The 20,250-nt window shown below is 40.7% G+C and overlaps 1 protein-coding gene across 1 annotated transcript in view; it reads left to right on the top strand.

Moving 5' to 3' along the window:
• Positions 1-20,250, top strand: part of LOC117139428 (ecdysone-induced protein 75B, isoforms C/D) — a 104,036-nt gene that overhangs the window by 32,730 nt on the left and 51,056 nt on the right. The window lies entirely within an intron of this gene.

Raw genomic sequence — 20,250 nt, 5'->3', positions numbered from 1 at the left:
AATGTTGCCCGCATAAAATTTTGAGTTGATCCAAAGCAGTTTGCTCAGTAGTCTTTCATTTCTCTTTGGTTTTTTTCTGAGCTTCCTACAAAATGGCGAACAACGTGCCACGAGCCACGTAACTCCCCCAAAAGCCCCCTACCTGATTTCTAGGGCACTATTTCGTTGGTTACCTATCCACGCAGGGTATTTTAGCATTTTGGACACGTTCGCCCCTTAGCCCTTGACTTTGAAATGGAGTTGGGTTGGGTTCTGCTTGGGTTTTGGGTTTAGAGTTTATGTTCTCGGTTTCGCGGTAGGTAGATAATTCGTAGATATTTCGGGCCGACTTCCTCCTTCTTTTGTGCTGAAGTTCAAGTTTGTTCTACGCATTTTAAATGCTGCCTGCGTTCGCGCCGTGTATAATCATTTAAATTCTCCGATCTTTTTTCGTTTGCGCCCCTGAGGCAATTGTAATTGACACTTGAATATGCCAAACGCACAGTTGAGCGTGAAAGAGGGGTGGTGGGGACGCTTTTGGCCCCTTGGCAACTGAGCCATGACATGGCCAAAACTAAGCAAAGTTACTTGAACTCGACTAATTACGCGAATTACGATTGTCTAACTTCGACCGAACCGAGCCTCAAAAATGACTCTGCGAAAATTCTCATAATTTTTAATAGGCTTTTGGCAGTTGGAACCTTTTAACTCCAAAGCGGTTGGCGAAATGACATCACCAGCCATCAGTTCAGACTCTCCTAATCGTATTAATCATGGCAAAGCACACGCACTCGCATAATTAGCAATAAAACATCTAACAACTATCATTAGAACTGAAAGCCTAACAAATTCTAAATCAAGATCCGCCAGCATTTTGTCTACATTTTGAAAGGAACTTTGATGAAGGGGGTTCACTTGAGCCATATTCAATCCCATACTTCTTGTAGAACACTCTACACTCTAAGAGCTGAATACGTATCCCAAATAAATGCCCACGGAATGCACTCGAAAACATACTTTCCCATCTTACTTCCCTCAAAAACCAAAACAAACAATCCCAGTGAAATGCCGATGCCCATTAACCTATTTCACTTGCCCAAGACGCTGGCCAAATAAAGAAAGCAGGCCATGGCCACGTTACATAACTGAATGAGAGACGAAGAAAGTAGCAAAGAGAAAGAACGAAGATAGCAACAGCTGGAGAAAGAAAGAAAAGAGGATGTGAGCTCTTACTGCGATCTCAACTTTTGATTTCAGCATCACCTAAGAAGAACGCATAGTGTATTCGGTTTGTTATTTATGTAGTTTTCAAGTGTTACTTCTTATTTTCTGGAGAGCAGAGATGCTATCAGTAATGGATTGAAGTAACCGAACTGAAAAAAGAAAAAGTCGTTGAACAACTTTCCGTTTTTTTGTGCCAGTAAACATTATACATACATAACAATAATTCAAATTGGAATTGGAAAAGAATGCGAAAGAGATCGTGATAGGAAATGATTCCAGCCAGCATTTAAATATGACCTTCTCAGCGAGTTTTGACCCTTGTCGTTGCCAAATTATTATTTGGCCTTTGCCTCTACTCTTCGATCATCGACAGAAGTTTTGTTTGAACAAGTTTCCAGCAGATTATTTTGTTAATTAACGAGTGTCGAAACTGGTTCTTCGCGCATAAGATCATCGGAGATCATTTCGGGCCTCAAACAAATCTAGTTGATATCGTTTTAACACCCGCACAAGTTTCAAATCGTTTCAAACTATTTCCTATGCTCAAGTGATCGCAATACTCTTGCAGAGGCCTATCAGCTTAGGTGCCACGCTTCTAAAGGATACACAGGACACAAAAAGGATAAATAGAGCCCAATAAAATACTAGAGCGAATTTAATGTTATATTAGTAGGAATCAATAAATAATTTATTGGTTCTGGGTATTTATTTGAAAATATGTACATACGCATTTAATGCTACAATTTCCATAAGAAGAAAGGGTGATGAAGTTTCATACATAAGTTAGATACATTCTACAAATATCTTTTTTTGGGATGTGGAGCTTGGGTTTCTTACCTTCCTTTCCATTTGATCCCCATTTTGGACTGTCGGTCTCTTTCGCTCTCTGTCTTCCTTTCCATTTCCATCTCGCTTCCTCGGAGCAGCTCATTCGAAAATCGTTCTAGTTTCATTAAACCGCAAAGAGAGCGATCGAGAGCGCTATTTGAGTGTGTTAGTGAGGAGAGAGATAATTTGGCGATTGTATTAGTGTTCGGCTGCTGCCCGCACTTCGTGTTTTCGTTTCATTTTATTTTATTTTATTTCGTTTCGTTTCCCATTGTGCGTGTGCGTAGCAAGTTTACTGACCTTGAACTTCGAAATAATTTTCTGTGTATGTACACCGAAAATGAGACCATCACGCATGCATACATATGCACAGAAAAATACCCGCACACGCATTTAAAAATAGAGAGCTACATAAATGTTATTTGGGCTGCCCGAAACAATTGTTGTACTCGCACTTGGAAGCAGAACTTTGTCCGTCTGAATATTTTCATTGTTTTTCTAGTGGAGTGAACTCGGCAAACGCACAAACGCAATTTGTATCTGAGTGGCTAAAAATAAGGAATTGTATCTCATGGACACACGATTAGCCATTTGCCCCCGCAGCGCCATCTGTCGGAGTCAATTCGATTTAACCTTCGATGCTGGCGATTTGTCCTCCGTCGGAAACGTGTCCATTTGGGGCACCAACACTTTGGACAAGATACCCATTTAACTATTCTAGCTAATTGTAATAATATAATATATACTTTATTTTTTGAGATCAGAGGTTTTCATTTCATCAGAAAAAACACATAATCCACGATAAAATCTTATAAATTGGCCAAATCTTATATGTAAAGTAATTTTCAACTGAAGTATTATTAATCTCAATTTCAACAGTATGGTAAGCTATTTACGACTTACCCACCCATGGTCCCAAATACTACCCGATATTAACCCCTATGCAAACGATTATATTTATCTATTTCGTTCACGTGTGTTTCAATGATAAGATAAGTTTAGTTATATTTTACCTGTTCTACATATGTATATGTACTAAATAAAAACATACATATGGAGCTGGGCTCGCTGAACTCTAGCAAGGGCTTTTTGCGCACTTGGCAATATTATTTTGCCCCTGGAGCGGTCATACGCCTATACCGAATCAGAAGTAACAAATATGTACGTATCTATGTACATATGTATGTACATCCAGACATACAAAAACGCGGAAATGATCTAAAATCGGGAGTGGGGGTTAGCTTGGAATAAGTTTGATAAGGGCGTGTATTTGATTACCCTTCCATTGTAGTATTCGATATTTGTTGACTATTTGGCTGATCATATATTCTCCGCTTCTTCCCTTTCCAGGTGAGTGATACGAACCCCGAAACTAAGTGCTAACCTTTAGTGGTAAATCGAGGAACTCATTTGGTATGCCAACGCATCCAAGGAGTGGTCGGTGGAATCATTAATTTCTTTTGCCACAGGTGCCTGTGGGCCAGGTACAGTTCTATTCTGATTGGAAGTTTCTGGGATCTGTGCGAGCCTGTCTTTCTAAGTGCGCTAGGTTATGGTTGCCCAGTTCTCTGGGTCTTGAGGCAGGTAGAAGACAGTAGGCGTAGCCCTCAAAAGGTTCTTTGTGGGCTTGGTTGATGAATGAACTGTCAGTCGATAGCATTGCCGCAATTTACCCCGCTTTCTACGTTTATAATTTTATTGGTACCTGTTGTATGATTGAAGCAAGTCTTATTGCTTCAGGACATTATACAGAGAGTTTGTAGTTGAATTTGGTTTGCAATAGAGTTGGGGCAGTCTTTCATTTTCATCTTTTTTGAGAGAGATAGATAGAGATCTGCAACACTTAAATAATCCATTCCCTGGGAAGTATAAAATAAAAAGAAAAAATCAAAGAAGAAAATGAAGAACATTTTGGCGTTGGTGAAAATGCAAAACGCAAAAAAACAGATAGAATCGACCAGAAAAAGAAAAGGCGAACCGAAGAAAAACAACCATTATGGAGGTAGAAATTATATGACCAAGTGACTCGCAATTGGACTCGGACTCGGACTTGGTGGCGGTCGATGCCACGAATCTAGGTTATTACGCCGAAAATAATTAAAAATACAATAAACCCCGAGCAGAGAAAAAAGAACGAAAAGGGGCCGAAAGAGACTCCCTGAAATTTCGTAAATCATGCAAAATTGTTACAAAAGACGTTCTTCCCCCTGCGGCTCTCCGCGACTTTTGGGCCCACTCTTCTCCTTGACTGCTTCGTTTCTTTGTCTTGACCAAATTATTCATACCTCTTACACGTGTTTCAAGTTCATTGCCAAATTTCGGCACGACCACAACCGTCCAGAAAGAGACGGCCACAATGTGAAGTATAGAGAGGGATGTATAGCACTTGGTACAGACTTTTCTGTTGGCGGTTTCTTTTCTGCCCGGTTTTCGCTTTTCTGGTTTTGGCTTATGATTCCGTCGAGCTGAGTTGGCCAAAAGCATTATTTTCTGCTCCCTGGGACTGAGTGACTGACTGACCGAGCTAGCAAACTGCTGATCTGGCCAGAAGATATCCATATTTGCCTTTCAACATCAGTTGGCTTATGTAAATGTGGAAGTCTAAGAAGTGGTCGCAACTCCAAGCCAAAAGCGATTGGGTTAGGCAATAATATTTGTAAGTCGAATATTTAGATAGGAGAAGCAAGTTAAAATTCTCATTTTAGCCAGAAAGTATAAACAAATTGTATAAAAGTGGAAGTTTCTTCTATTTCGAAGTTTGTTAAATGAAAAAATTATACAAAAGAAAAACGTGTCAGTAATAAAGTAAGGATTCATATGTATTTATGTACATATGTATGTACCATTAAAAATTGATTTTGAATATCTCCCACACTTTCCACCAAAGACTGGCCAATCCTTTCTCCTTCCAACCTTTTTAAATTGCCTGCGTCGATCTCCTTTTCCCATATTTGACTACTTAAAGGCTTGTCTGACTGTAAAAACACACAGAATCCCACGCCACGAGTGACGCATTTTATATCCCCTCCTCACTTCTTTGTTGTTGGTTTGTTTGTTTGATTGTCCCACCAACGTCATCGCCACTGCCCACTGAATCCGGCATTCACTTTGGAGCACCCCTGAGACCCCCAGATGGCCGCCTCCACTTGGCAAAGCCACTCGATCTGCAGCCTCGTTGCGATCATTGCACTTTGCGTCTGCGGTCGTCGTGTTGCAAATTGTGTGTTGACTGCGAAAGAACCAGTTTCTCTGCAGCTCCGAACTCGACAAACTGGAAACGATCGCGGCGCGGACTTCGTGTTGCAAGTTGCAGCGCAGCGGATCGGCATCGTCTGTCTTTCTCCGGTCGGTCAATGGTTCTCTGGTTCATTGCCATTGCGCTGGGGGTAACTAACCCAGCAAACGAGGCATACCACACTACACCGTATACGAGTACCATACAATATCGTTGAAAAAACAAAAAGCACGACGACAACAAGTTTTGCAGCGTCATTTTGCCAACAACGTTGTCGTTGTCGTTGTCGTTGTCGCTCGGCTCGGCTGGCATGTTGTTAACTGAAGCAAGGACGTTGTCTTCGGTGAAAATGTATGGGTGTTGTGTGGAAATGTATGGCTCTTACAGATGATCTTCGTGTGCCGTACTGTAGTAGTATGCCGCTGGGCCATTCACTCGCACAATCGCCCATGTGCGAAAAGAAAATCAAATAAAATGAGATGACTAAACGATAGATAAATACTTTTGCTGTTGGAGTTGTTCGAGTTGTTGTTATAGCCTATCCTCTTGGTTCGTTGACTTACAAATGGCTGTCCGTCCCATCGAGTTGCTGTTGTTGTTGTTGTGGCTTGTGAGCTGTTGATTGCAGTTAGCTGTTTGTGTTTTTGTTCGCCGTAGAGAAAACACAGTTCGAGCCTCAAGGGAAATTTGGAAAATTGGAAAAGCGAAGAGGAAAATCCAAATTGGATTTGGTTTTTAATTTAGATGTTTCTTATTTTCTATATGCTAATATCCTGGGTGGACTAACAATTTTCACAAGGATTTTAATGTTGCATAAAATGGAAACTGCTGATGAATGAAAAGCATTCTTATTAACAAATTCAACGTTTGAAATGGGTTGATTTTTCGTAAGGAAAATCATTTCAGTTGTTTATATAATCCTGTTCATGCATATTGCACTTAAATTTAACACGTACTCATCTCCGGCAGTCACTTTCAGTTAAAACTGAACTCCAACAATGTCAACAACCTGACTTCCCATTGTGACTCAGTCGAGATCGAGATCGGTTCGTGGACTTCTCCAGACATTAACTGTGTCGATCGATTCATTTTGTTCCCTTATGTTGTCACTGAACTCTCCACACATTTCATAAGATTATTTCCAGAAATCGAAATGCGAATTCAATTCAATCCGCGTGGGGCAGGGATATTAATCAGAGCGAAATATCCCCCACAATCGTAATAATTATCGCATTGGCTTACATTCGTTCTCGATGCGAATTGTGGCCCGTCACGATTGTACAATCAGCGATATGTCATTACCCACTACTATATGTCTGAATTTGGATCGGCATTCGTCAGCAGTTCCAGCCGCCAACTGCCGAATGAAATTCCGTGAGTTACCCAAGAGGCAATTGACCCGGGCCGGGAAAATATACAATCACAATCCTGATGACATTCACCCCGTTTACGAATCCGCAACATGTGCAAAGCAGGCGAAAGAGAGCAGTGCTAAAAAGCAAACAACAAATGCCGAGTGCAACGCGAAAACAAACAGAGAAAGTGCATAGGTGGCGTTTTTTGGAGGGGTTGCAACCGAAAACAATTATTTTGATTGCAACTGGTGAGCTTCCCCCGAAAAATTAACTCCCAAATTATATAATTATTATAAAAAAAACTCTTTTAGAGACCCCTTTTTCAAACGAACCAGAGAAGATTGCATATTCCCGACTCTTACGGTTTATCTGGTGTATTCGTCACTTTTTCTGCGGTGACGTTTTGCAACACACATTTTGTCGGTTACTTAAACGCTTTCCGTGTTGTTCTGAATGCAAAAAGCGAGCAGTAGAGAGATACGAAATAAGAGTCCGAAAAAAGAAACAAACGATTCTTTTGAACTTGTTGCCTTTGGAGATCATTGATATTGCGTTTTTTTTTGCGTTGATGATAATGATATATAAAGCATATAAAGGAAGCAATATTTTGGGAGTTAGCTTGGGCTTTTTGTTTGTTTGTTACTCCTGGCCTCGTTTGTTTTTAAAGAAGGTTCTTTTTCTGGGGAAGGGCACACACGCGTACTTAATTGGGTTGCCAAAAGCGGTGTCCCGGCGATAAGATCGAAATTGCATCCGCTTATATATTATATCCAGAAACTGCAGCTGTCCCTCTAAACCTCAAACCTCTCAGACCATGTACACTAATCTGAAAGTATTAAAACATTAAAGATTAAAAAAGAGTTTCCTAATTATTTTTAAATCAATCCTACGACTTTAAATCATATTTAAATAGCTTATTGGTTGTCATTCTGGCCCTAAGATGTAATTCTATAAAATATGCACTCATTTAAAACTGGCTGTTCCGCTATATTCATTCTCCACTTTGAATTGAACACCCTGACATAATTTGCAGGTAAACTATAATCTTAATTGGCCACCTAAGGCTAAAATTTCCCTCTAAATATTTTGCGCAGTTTTTAAAGTCTCTCTAGCTAAATACCGTTAATAGACAATTTCTTTTCATACTTCCCTTTTCTGGCCAAATTTTGTTTACGAAAAAATCGAGTGTGGAACGAAAACACAGTCAAGAGTCAGAAGAACCAACAGGCATAGTAATTCCAAAATGCCGAAGACAGCGGCCGTCAAAACAACGATAAAAGAATAGACCATTACATAAGCCCCATTCCCAAACTATTCCCAAAAAAAAAGTAGAAAGTCATTAAGTAAGCAAAGTGCCGCGAAAAGAGAAACAGAAACCGGAAAAAAGAAAGAACGAAAAAAATCAAAAGTTGTAAACAAATATGAGCGTAAAGGAAAACGAAAATCGGGACGGGAGATGATGTAAAAGGGGTACTGCACCCCGCCCACCTTCCCGGCCCCCTGTCTTCTAAATTCTTCTGGATTCTTCTGGCCGACAGTGAACTTGTCCCAAATAAACAAAATTCCAAACGGTCCAAACTCGGTTGGGCAACCATGTTTGTTTCTCTCTCTACCCACCTTTCTTCCCCTTTCCACCTCTTACCAAGCTGTATCAGCCTTTCTCCGCTCCCCCGTATTCGTATTGCGTAGTTCTCATTTCTTTGTTATTCACGTTGTTTTCTACGCCAAAAAGGTGTCGATGTCAATGGGAATGGCTTAAAAGTGAGGGGTAGTGGTGTGCTTTTGGGGGTCTTTGGAGACCAAGTTTATGCTATTGTCAAATGATTTTTCCTGGAATCTTGTAGTTCAGAAAGTTCTTTGACCAGATTGAGTCACTTGACCAGAGAACGCTCATAATGTGAAGTACCCAATAAAATATAACCCGCATTAAGTGATCGTGAAAATGTTGGAAAAAGAGAGAGACAAACTTCATAGTTCAAATTCTTGCAAAGATTGTCATAAATGTTACAATGTACGAAGGCAGGGCTTAAAAGCCTAATAATATAATATATATATTTTCTAGATATCTTAATATTACTATCAAATACAACCAAGTTTTTAATAACCAGACCAATTTGAAAAATCTGCAATCCTTTTTCGATATTTGATCAATTTTGTTGTAAATTTGATTTAACCCAACTTGTACCTGAAATATGCAAACTTCCCTGTTTATCTGGGAGTTCAGATCTCGCTTTCCTTTCCACAGCCACTCGGCAACCACCTACATGGAATTCCGCCCATTTCCTCTCCCTTTTAGGATACCACCCGGCGTCTCTACTCTTTCCATCTGCCCACAAGTCAGTCAACCTATCAATTCCTTTCCAGCGTTAGCCGACTTTCACTGCCACCCACGGCATTTGAATGACCTCCAAAAGAAGAAAAACGCAAGAGAGTGCCGCAGATTTTCCTGCGCCCCACGAATTTCCAGTCAATGCACCCGGTCCATAAAGTTAATAAACTATAAATTACTATCAAAAAACCATCGAAGAAAATGCCGAAAAAAAACTTTCACAAAAAATGCAGCTGAGCCAATTTTGCGCCGATGTTCGTGCAACACGTGGAAAATGCACCTCTCCCCCCTTTCCCAATAGTTTCAACTTCGACTCCGAGCAACATTTTCACTTTGTTTGGGTTGCTGTGGGTTAAAGTCCTGCCATCGAGGTGTCAGTCAACTTTCATGGCAGTCGTTGCATGCTGCATGTTGCTAGTTGCTAGTCGCCCGTTGCAAGTTGCAAGTTGCCAGTTCCCAGTTCCAATTTGCTGCTGTGTATCACTAGCATAGTTGCCCACCAAACTCACTCGAATGCTCCAATGAGTTTTAGTACACTGAAAACATAACAAAGCACGTTTAGACTTTTAGTATAACAAGTGCATAGACCATAGTTGAAATGTGAAATAAATCCTTGTGCACTAACTATGAACTTTCCATGGGCTAGGCAATATGTAGTGCTTAAATAGATCAAATATATTGTTGCACAGTGTAGGGCAGAACGAGAGGGGTATGTTATATCGAAGTGAGAGAGGAAGGGAGTGCAGCGACCTGCGATCGTCGACCGAGTCAACAACACTCACCGCATACTGAATCATGGATGGGAATTGCCAAAGGGGGTGCAGGTGGGGCGATCGTGGACGGGGGTTTCTCTTTGACTTGGCAACGTCATCAGCTGACGTCTACCCCCTCTTGTGCCCCCTTCTTCCAACAAATTGCAGTTGCATACCAGTTTTTTCGCGCTATTTTGCATGCGATCGCTGGATGAAAAGGGGAAACCGACTCGTGGTAAACGGGGCAGGGAGGGCCCCATGTGGTAGAAAGCGCCAATGCACTGCCGACTGCCATGCCATAGTATAACGAACTCTCTGAACAATCTCGACACTGGTCGTCGGGGTGTTTGACTTCTGTGCCTGGCACCGCACCACCGATCGAAAGTCCAGGGGAACATGGGCCATCGGGGAATGCGACCTGGGCACTAACCAGGTAATTGGGGGAAGATCACCCGTTCATGCGAACAGTTAGTGGATAGAAGATATCATAGGGCAACATTATGAACGGTTTAAGTGTTCATATATTGCTGGGTAAATTGAAGAGATCGCCTTGCATTTGTGATTCAGTAGATCCATTTCAGTTAGTTATAGCAGATTAACGACACTTTAATCTGAGTATAACTACTTAAACTTTTCCAGATTTATTTTAGACCATTTTGAGTAGAATTTTTGGAATGCCCCTCAACCAATCTAGTTTTGCGTACCGGATGAAGCATCAAGGTTTCTAGAGCAGTCTTCTGGCCAAGCAAAACATGCGGTCAGTTGGCATTTTTCGCACTGCTGATCTAAACCCACTGCCTCACTAATCGCCTGATGAGCAACTTGTCACCCTTCTCCTTTAGCGATCAGCGAACCCCTTGAACTGCCTTGACTGCTTGTGAAAATCTGACGATTATTCCAACCACTCGACCTCAAAAGCCCCAAGGGTCTCTCGACCTCTCGACTCTTCCTGCTTGGCTATAATCTAATCAGAAACCAGAAGCGCTAGGCGATCGATTTGCCACCTGATTCTATCCACAGCTCCACGGCAATACCTTTCAGGCGTGTTCTATGACCGCCAGATAGTACATTAAACTCCACTTCCTTGTGTTTACGAGGGAAGGGGGCACTGGCGCTCATCGCTTCGCATTCATAAATTATCAGTCAGCAGGCGCAGAAAAAAACGATACGAAAAAATTATGCTAAACACGTTTGAGGCGTATGTGCTTGGCTCAAACAGGTTTCAAATTCCCCGACGAACCACAGACCAATTTCGGGTCTTATGCGTACTCTCTTCCAGGCCCCAGTTTCTTTTTATATATTCTTTTTGTCTCACTAATTATTATGCTGTGGCCAAAAAGACAGCCGAAAGGGTTGCGAATTTTCGAAAGAAACGAGAAGTGAGAAGACGCGGCGGCGAAGAACGCACAATTCTACAGAAGACAAGACTTCGGTTAATGGAGGTCATTCACTTTCGCACGAATTGTTTCTCCACTGGAGTCAAGTCCAAGTCCAAGTTTCATCTTACCCGCCATATATATCGCATAATCTTATTACGTCCCCAAATATACATCGGTTTATATACATTCTGTGCCTGACTTTTGATTTTCGTTGTTCTCGGGTTTGTTTTCTTTTCGCTTTTTTTTTTTGCTTGTATATTATTTTTATGGCTTTTCTGCACTTATTACCGACTGAGATATCAATCTGTGTGTGCTGTTTTTATGCCATGGTCTGCGGCAGCTGCCAGCCTATTGACCAAAAAGTGGTTTGATCAAATAATGTGGTTTGATCGGTTTCCTTTCGGCTCGTTGGCTCCCCACGATTCGATTTGGTCAAGTGGGGAAGGCTAAGCGCCCAATGAAAAGAGAATTGTTACAAAAAAAAAAGGGGAGAGACTAATATGGTTCCTAAGTCGAGATCTTTCTTTCTGGGTTCTAAAGTTCACATTAAGAACTGGTGCCAGAAATATAAAGTCTTATTTCAGCACAGACCAAGATAAATTAATTTACTATATTCTATCTTTCAATCTAACTTCTATCATTTAAACTAATTTGTGTTTGCATTTTAATGTATGTATAAATGAATTTGTATGAATTAAATTATTTTTTATTTCTTTACTTCTCCCGGCCAATCGTAGACTATTTTTCTTTCTTTAGATAATATATAAGCTGCTTAGCAACAATATTTAGTTCCCAGTCATTCATAAATCATCGCTGAACTCATATTCTTCGCCATAATTTATCCCTCCGATGGGCCATTAGGCATCTGTGTGTCTCTGTTCCTAAGTGTCCAAGTATCTATTCCAATCAACTACCGTTCGAATCTATCTATCTATCGAATGCAAAGCCATAATTCAAGGCCCGTTCAAGTGCTTATTACCAACCCGACCAAGTGCAAATTGCCAATTAAACATGAGTACTGGAAAATGCGAATATATGGAGAGATCGAGATTGATGGGGAAAAGGAAAGATAGCCCCGGTTAAGGTTTTGTGTCTCTGGCGTAATCCTAGAAAGCACGTGCGGCAATTACCAATTTTCGCACAACATGGCCAAAAGTGCATTCAACTTGGCCAACTGCGCGCATGCGTGGCCCGCGTTAGAGTGAGAGGCCACGAGACAAGTCAATAAACTGCGCAGCTTATCAGACAAACTAAGCACGATCGGAGGAGGGGAGTGGGGCAGAACTAAAACTGCAGCTGCGGGGTGCGAATTCGGAGTTGTTAGCCTGGCTATTTTCCCACCAAAACAGGGCTTGAAGCTTGATAAAAGGCGCTTTGATAGTTAGCAAGATTAGCTAAATTTATCTAAAAATTTTAAGCACGGTTGACGCACCGAGATCTTAAGATATAGTAAGGAATTTATTGATAGAAACTTTTAAAAATATACTTCAAAATATGAATATTAAAATTTACAAATTCTTGTAAATAAATTAGGAACATAAGGATGATTATTACGAAAAATATTTTGCACTCTACATATCATTATCTAAAAGCGGTAAACTTAACTACTTAAATACGAATATTAAAGATGGAAATAACCTTATGCCATTAAAAGCTTTAATATATAATTTTTAAATATTTCTAATATTCGCACGTGCAACTCTATAGTTTGGCATTACTGGAGTGCGAGTAACCCTCAATAACAGTTACAAAACTGTAAGCAGTCGTAAAACCATTCCCCCATCCACCCCGCTGCATTTGGTTGTGTGCGTGCGTATCTGTGTGTAGAGTCAATGCACGCAACTAGGCATAGATACGAATGCGAATCCGAAAGCCACGGCGACCAGAGAAGAATGTGCAAGAAAAAATTGCACACAAGACGAACGGTCGGAAAAGAGATAGGGGATAGGAGAGCGAGACGGTCGGAGGGAGAGTGCATTGCACTGCCCGAAGGGTTAAAGACCCTCAATGAGCGATCCGCTGCGAGTGGAAAAATCCGAGGATCCACACACACCAGCGAAAATCTGTGCAGCGGGAAAGCAAAAGTGCAGCCTCCCCATGGCAAGACATTAAAAGAGGAAAGAAGAAAAACAATACCAAACCGAAACGAACCTACATCAACATCGCTGGAAAGTGGAAAGCATGGGGGGCACGGGGCAGGGGGATCGTAGCAATCTCAGCCTCAGTGCAGTGGCTTTGAACTTCACACAGATTCAGCTCTCTCTTTCGCTCGGCGCACGCTCTATCTCTTTCCATGGCTCTCTTTTTCTACACCAATGCCTGTTATACCCTATACATATGGAGTAATATTGTTTTTCCTTTTGGCTTGTACCATTTTAAGTAGAACATTACACTTTATGTTGCCAACTTTAGGGAAAAATATGTACTTTTTAAATAAAATTGTGTTGGTTAAAAGTTAATTTCAAATTTCGTAAGACGTGCAAACTATATTATACTATAGATCCAAATCCCACATAAATAAACTTTTATTCCCTTTAAGACTGCAAAATGTTACCATAATATTAACAAGCTAATGTTAAATATACATTCAATATTGAGTAAATTTGTATATCACCTTAGAGGGTAATTCAAATGTCCATTCTTGTGGTGCAATTTTCCTGTCATGATGGTGGGTCTATGTAACAATCGATGTGGCCTGCTTAATGTGTGTGTGTGTCGGTTTTATATTTTTTTTCAATGTCGAGTTCACTTTTTAAGCGGGGCATGAGCGTTGCTATTGGGATAGATCATTGAACGTTCAATGCGCCTTGATTGAAGCGAGTCGAGGTTTGAGTTTGAGTTGAGTGATCATCGCATCGCGTCGGATCGGATCGCTCAAGTGGAGGCGTCTGCTCCAAGGCACTTTTGATTAATTCCCACTGCACCCCGCCCAGCGCCGATAAGGCAATGCGTTTCCTGCCCTTGCATGTCAGCAGATAATAACAATGGGAAGTGGAAAATGGGAAAAGCTGGGGCCAGGCGAGGCGGCAATAGAAAAACCACCGAAAAGAACCGACTCGAATCGCCTCACGAAGCAGATAAACCACAAGAAGCAGGAGAAGACGAGGTCTAGAAACGAGTTCAAGTACAATCCCAGAACCAGAAAAGATCCGAGAGGGAGTGAAAAATGTATACAGGATTTAATGGGGAAATGGAAAATGCTGTGGAGCATCAGGCCGTGGAGCATTTTCTGGAAATTTCCTTGAAGCGGCAACCAGGAAACCCACAGATCAGGCTAAATGGAAAATTCGAGTTAGTGCTGGCTGATGTGTACCAAAACACACGATGTAATTTCATTTATTTTTGATTTTAAGAAATTGTTAAAGATTGTTTAAAGAATTGTATAAACTACAACACATGACCTCTCGACCTTCTGCTTAGCCTTTGTGAACTTTTCATAGTCCATGGAAATTTTTGCAAGTCTAAACACATATCGGTTCTTTGATAATTTTTGGCACATGGCTCTAATTGTTTATGCAGCAAACAAAAACTAATATGGTAACTATTGCTGGGCTCGTGCAAACAAAAGGAAGTGGTCGCGAAATGGAGGAAAGCAGTTCAACAAACTGAGACCAGGCCATGGTCAAGATGTGGCTATATTATTTAGAATTTTTGCAGTTCCTAACAGGCGATAAAAACAACACCACACACGCATGAGCAAAAATTCTGCCGACCTTGGCTAATAAAAAGCGTGGGCAGGGAAAGCTTTGCATAGATTATGTAACTGTACCCGAACTATCAGCTGTCGTGGACCTTGAAAACCCTTATCGAATCTTAACCTCTTGCAAAAACTACGAAAATACAGCGAGCGAATCAACTGCTGATAAGCACACCTGTGCACCCGCTGCCCCTTTTCCGCCCACACACTGTGACTTGTTCTATTAGCTATTTTTATCAGAAACAAGAGGAGCAACAAATGTGGCACTGAGAGAAAAGCATTTCTAATATGAAATATACCCTTAAATAGTTGTTAATAAGAATATTTATTTTCATAGGCTCGAAATCAATTTAAAAACTCCTAAAAATGACTAAAGCTATGATTTTTTTAGAATCAAAGTTGAATTGACCTCTTACATATATACATATATAAAGTTTATATCAAATATTTAATTTAGAAAACATCCATTTATAACATGTTACCCTCCTTATAAAGGGTATTCGAAAAAGTGACGCGGTGGAACAAAGCGCACAGAGAGAGACGGAGATAGACAGTGGAAAAGAGACGGGCATATAGGAACAAAGATAAGAGAACTCTGGGCCGAGGAATTTGTGCTGCTGACCTTCATTTCGGTTTCGACGCTGATAACAAAGACTCACCGATAAGAGACTAACTGTCACTGCTTCCCCATTAGTGTGTGTGTGAGGGCTTATTATTATTATTATTATTTAAGTTTGCTGGCTGGTTACGTCGATAAGGCGCGTGTTGTTCCACTGTACCCGTAGTTCTCACACACATGTCCGATTAGTGGCCCCAAAACTATTATGTATTACGACTTTTATCTGTTTTACACGTGGGTGAGGAACTTCTGGGGGTAGTACTGTACTTACAGGTGTTAATGGGACTTACCTGGTAATCGAAGGGATTTCCAGACTGGAAACTGTCTGAGAAAGCGAAACAATAGTGAAATATTACGTGAACCGTGCGATTAGATTTTTTGTTATGGCACGATATTTGTGAAGAACCTTGATAGGAATGTATAATCCGAATCATAAAGTGCATATCTATACATATAAACTTAAATTGTATAAGTTTAACTGACAAATCTAATCTGAATTATTAAGATACTCTTACTAAGGTGTATACAGGAGTTCACATCATTTATCAAATCTGATATTTTTGCCAGCCTAATTTTCCCGCCGATTTCAACCGCGATAGGGTCCCTTGTCTCCACTGGAGGCAACCTTCAGAATACATATCATGCATATGTACACTCGGATCGTTCTTGTACCCATCGCCCCTTCGCCATGACATCATGAACGGGCCCAAAAATTATGCGTAATCAACGACACAATCCTACCAGAACAACAGTGCCCGAAAAAAGAAGCCACGCAAAAAAATTAAATTGCTCGAGTACGAAAAATCACTATAAAAAAATTCGGCACAGCTAAAACGAAAAAAAGACAGAAAAAACAACACAGGCGGAATACACACATTTTCAATGCGTAAGCCGCAAAATGGTTGGCCTTCAAATTGACCGAGTTCATGAACGCGGACGGATAGACCGGCGGGCTCACGCACCTTCTCATTGTGCGTTAATTATATAGATACAGATACTCAAACACATAGATAAACCAAAGAGCGATAGACGAATAGAGACAGACAGAATGGGGAGTTACGCAATGCGAAACTGGTTTCGGAGTTCTGAAATCTACTTGCCCAAATTGTTAACAACTAATCGGGGAAGTTTCTTTTTATTTTTTTTTTTTCTTATCGCGTTTACCTTACCCCCGCGATGGTCAGCTTGATTTTTTGGCAAATTAAATCTCCAGCGACAAAATTCACAAGGAAAAATTTATAAAAGAGTCGTTCAACTTGATCAGGGGAGTTCGTATCAGAGTAGCACGGAAGCCTTCAACCGCTTGCCAACCGATTAACAGTTGTCAATGATTATAACACAATAAAATAAGTAAAATAATATAAATTTGATGCCACACACTGATCCATTTCTCTGGCATGTGCGTGCGGCCCTCATTCTCAATTTATCGGTCAATTGTACGCCGTACGCCGTTCGCCGGAGAGTTGAAGGCGAGTTTTGCGTCAGGGACACTTCTTTATCGGAGTACTTTGATCCAGCTGTCGTGACTAAGTGACTAAGTAACAGCCAGCCAGGCCTCATATACCATACTGATAAACGGACTGAAATTCGCAACATAAAACGGGAGAGCGACGAGATACAACTTGGGTTGTGGATGGGTTGGATGTGGATGGGATGGGTTGGGGGAGAAAGCCAATGACATTTCCAAGGAGTTCACTCGCCCCATGATCGCGAACAGTGATCGCGGGCCAGATCATGACATGGCGAAACTCATTGGGAATTGGCAGAAAAAATGTAGTCATTAGGAACGTGGTCAGGTCTGAATGGTGTATCATTTAAAAAGCCCAGTACTACCATAGATACATCGTTAAAAGATGGAATTTTCCAACACACATAAACTATGACTATTCATTTAAGACTCTTTAAAACGTCATATTTAAATAAGAGAGGGCCTGTCCCTTTTGCTTTTAGACGAAAATGTAAATTCAGTCAGTCGGGCATTCCCATGATACTGATAAGAAATTATATATGTACAGCTGCGGTTAAAATAATAGCACTACTGCAGGTGGAAAGTTGATTTCCTAAAAAAAGGTATTGAATGTTTATTTTTTTTAAAGTCTGATTGCATGAATAATAAGTACCATATGTTGTCTCTCTAAGCAAGAAATTTTGACTCTCTCAATGTAACGGTTCTTTTTAATTTTGGGCACTTTCTGCAAAAGGGCGCTAAATGAGGCGGTAACAAAAATAGCACTGACCACGTTTTTGCTGAATAAAATTAATAGGAGTGATTGCTTTGGGTTTTTTTTCGACATATTTTGAAAAAAGGAGTTGCATTAAAGGTTTTAATTGCATTTTTTTCAAAAGAAGACCAAAAATTCTCTAGTTATGGGTCGGGGAAAGCATTCTACCGTCGAAAAAAGGAATTTGATTAAAAACATGATCTCTGAAGGTAAAACCTACGCTAAAATGGGACGGTTTGTTGGTTTTTCAAACAAAATGATCCGCAACGCACTTCTGTTTGTCGAAAATAACGAAATACGTGGAAGAAAGCCCTCTATGTCCAACGTGGAGATCAAGCGCTTGGTTCGGTAAAGCAAGAAGGAGCCTTTTAAGCCGGCGACGGAACTGAAGAAGGAGCTCCAGATAGCTGCAAGCGTGGAAACAGTTCGCAAACACTTTAGACAAAACAACCATAATGTGTGCAGTCCCAGAAAAGTCCCGCTTCTGACTGCGAAGCATGTGGCAAAGCGAATCGAATATGCCAAGATACGCAAGGACTGGCCTGTGGAGAAGTGGCGCCACATTTTTGTGGTCAGATGAGAGCAAAATTGTGTTTTTTGGTTGGAAAGGCTCTCGGTCTTATGTTCCGCGTCCACCACGAACTGAAAAAAATCCTCGCTTCACCTTTAAGACGGTAAATCACGGGGGATCCAACATCATGGTATGGGCGTGCTTTTCATACTATGGAGTAAATCCCATTCATATGATTCAAGGCATCATGGATCAGCACATTTACACAGATTTCCCGGAAAATGTGATGGCGACATATGCCGAGGATGAAATGCCGTTTTTTTGGACATTTCAACAGGATAACGACCCAAAACACACGAGGAAGAAGGCTCGAAAGTGGTTTGAGCAGAAATCGATCCGAGGAATGAAATGGCCTGCTCAGTCACCCAACTTGAATCCAATCGAAAAACTTTGTACGGACGTGAAAAAAAGGTTTCTGAAACCAAAAAACCCAACCATAACGAGGAACTTTGGATTCATGGGGGATCGAGGATCAAGGATTCATGGAGCAAAATTCCTCAAAAACGGTACCAGGACTTGGTGGACTCCATGCCAAGAGGATGCGCAGCTGTCATTGCCTACAATGGTCACGCAACCAAATATTAAGATTCTTTAAACATAGTTCTTAAGATATAATCCATTTGTTGAACTCTTATTTTATTTTTTTAGTTAGTTTTAGCAAAATACGAGAAACAGTGCTATTTTTGTTACCGCCTAAATTTGGAGGTTTTTATTTGTTTTACCAATTATTTTTAAAATATCCATTAGATCTGTTACCAATTTTATTATTTCGATTGAAAATCATTGTAGTATTTAAGATTAGTGGAAAAAATTATGAAAAAATGTCAGAAAATAGAGAAACGCTGGGGCAAACACGAAATGTGCTTTTGGTGCTATTATTGTTACCGCAACTGTACATATTTCATACAACGCAGACATACTTCAGAGTCCCTTGAAGACTAATAAAAGTGAATACCATCTCCCAAATATTGATAATAATACATTTTTTATTTTTTGGAGAGTTCACCCTCATTGAACTTGACCCCCACTTGAACCCCTGGATGGGGATCTGATCTCCTCGGAGGTTCCACTTTCGTTTTGTCTGCTCGTTTATACGTATGCATTCTCCAGACTCGAACTCGCCGCTCCGGGGACTTGACTCTTGAGCTGCCTTGGACTGTTCTCATTATTGAAATTGCATTAATAAGGAAGTTCAATGTTTATTTTTGTTTGGGTCTGGCGGCTGAAGGAAAAAGTGCTTTTGTTGTTATTATGCCGCTCGAGTCTCTGATTACGGAGTCCGGTGGCCGATCAACGTCAGCAATTCGATGTGAAAGTGATCGAAGAGCAGAGGAATAAAGGTAATTAGAGATTTGATTCAAGGGTACCGGAGTTGGGTGGTAATCTGAAAAGAGCGATCCGTATTTGTAGCTCATGTATCGATATGAAGGGAATAGCATTTCTGAGCGAGCACCCGGTGGTTTAAGCAAACTGTTCTCAATCAATCTTCTTATTATCAAGATGGCAATTGAAGAGAGCTAAAGATCTTCTTAATATTACTTCCTCCCCTATGTGTGTTAGACGCATTGTCAATTTCATTCAATAAACAGTAGTATTAACAGCTAATTTATCCTCAACAGCTTCCACATTCCCACAAAAATACCCCCATAAAGACTAAGAAAAAAAGAATATCTTCGGTATTTGTTTGGAGAAAAACATGTCGTATTCCAAAAAGAAAAACAAAAACCCTCCCGCCTGCCGAGGAAAATGTGTTAAATTTTCCCCCGCCGACAAATGTGCCGAAAAGTAGAAAAATGGAAACAAGGAAAACTCAGTCAAAGATTATTTTTGGAACACACGAGTGAGACGGCGAGTGTCTAGCCTTGAATGGGTCAAATGTGGGGGGAAGGTGTTGGGCAGGGAGGGGTTATCGGGGGCCTCCTAATTCAGCCACACGTGGCTCAACGATCCAGGAAATAAATTTAGCATTGACCTAGGCGAAGTTTTTTCAGCATTCAGTGGGGTTTATTGCCTTTTGGCCGTGTAAATATTTGATTTACATGTTTTCCGACCAGTGTCAA

This window comes from Drosophila mauritiana, chromosome 3L, assembly GCF_004382145.1.
Source record: "Drosophila mauritiana strain mau12 chromosome 3L, ASM438214v1, whole genome shotgun sequence".
Lineage (NCBI taxonomy): Eukaryota > Metazoa > Arthropoda > Insecta > Diptera > Drosophilidae > Drosophila > Drosophila mauritiana.
Note: the sequence above shows the minus strand (reverse complement) of the source record. Positions and strands in the feature narration are given on the sequence as shown.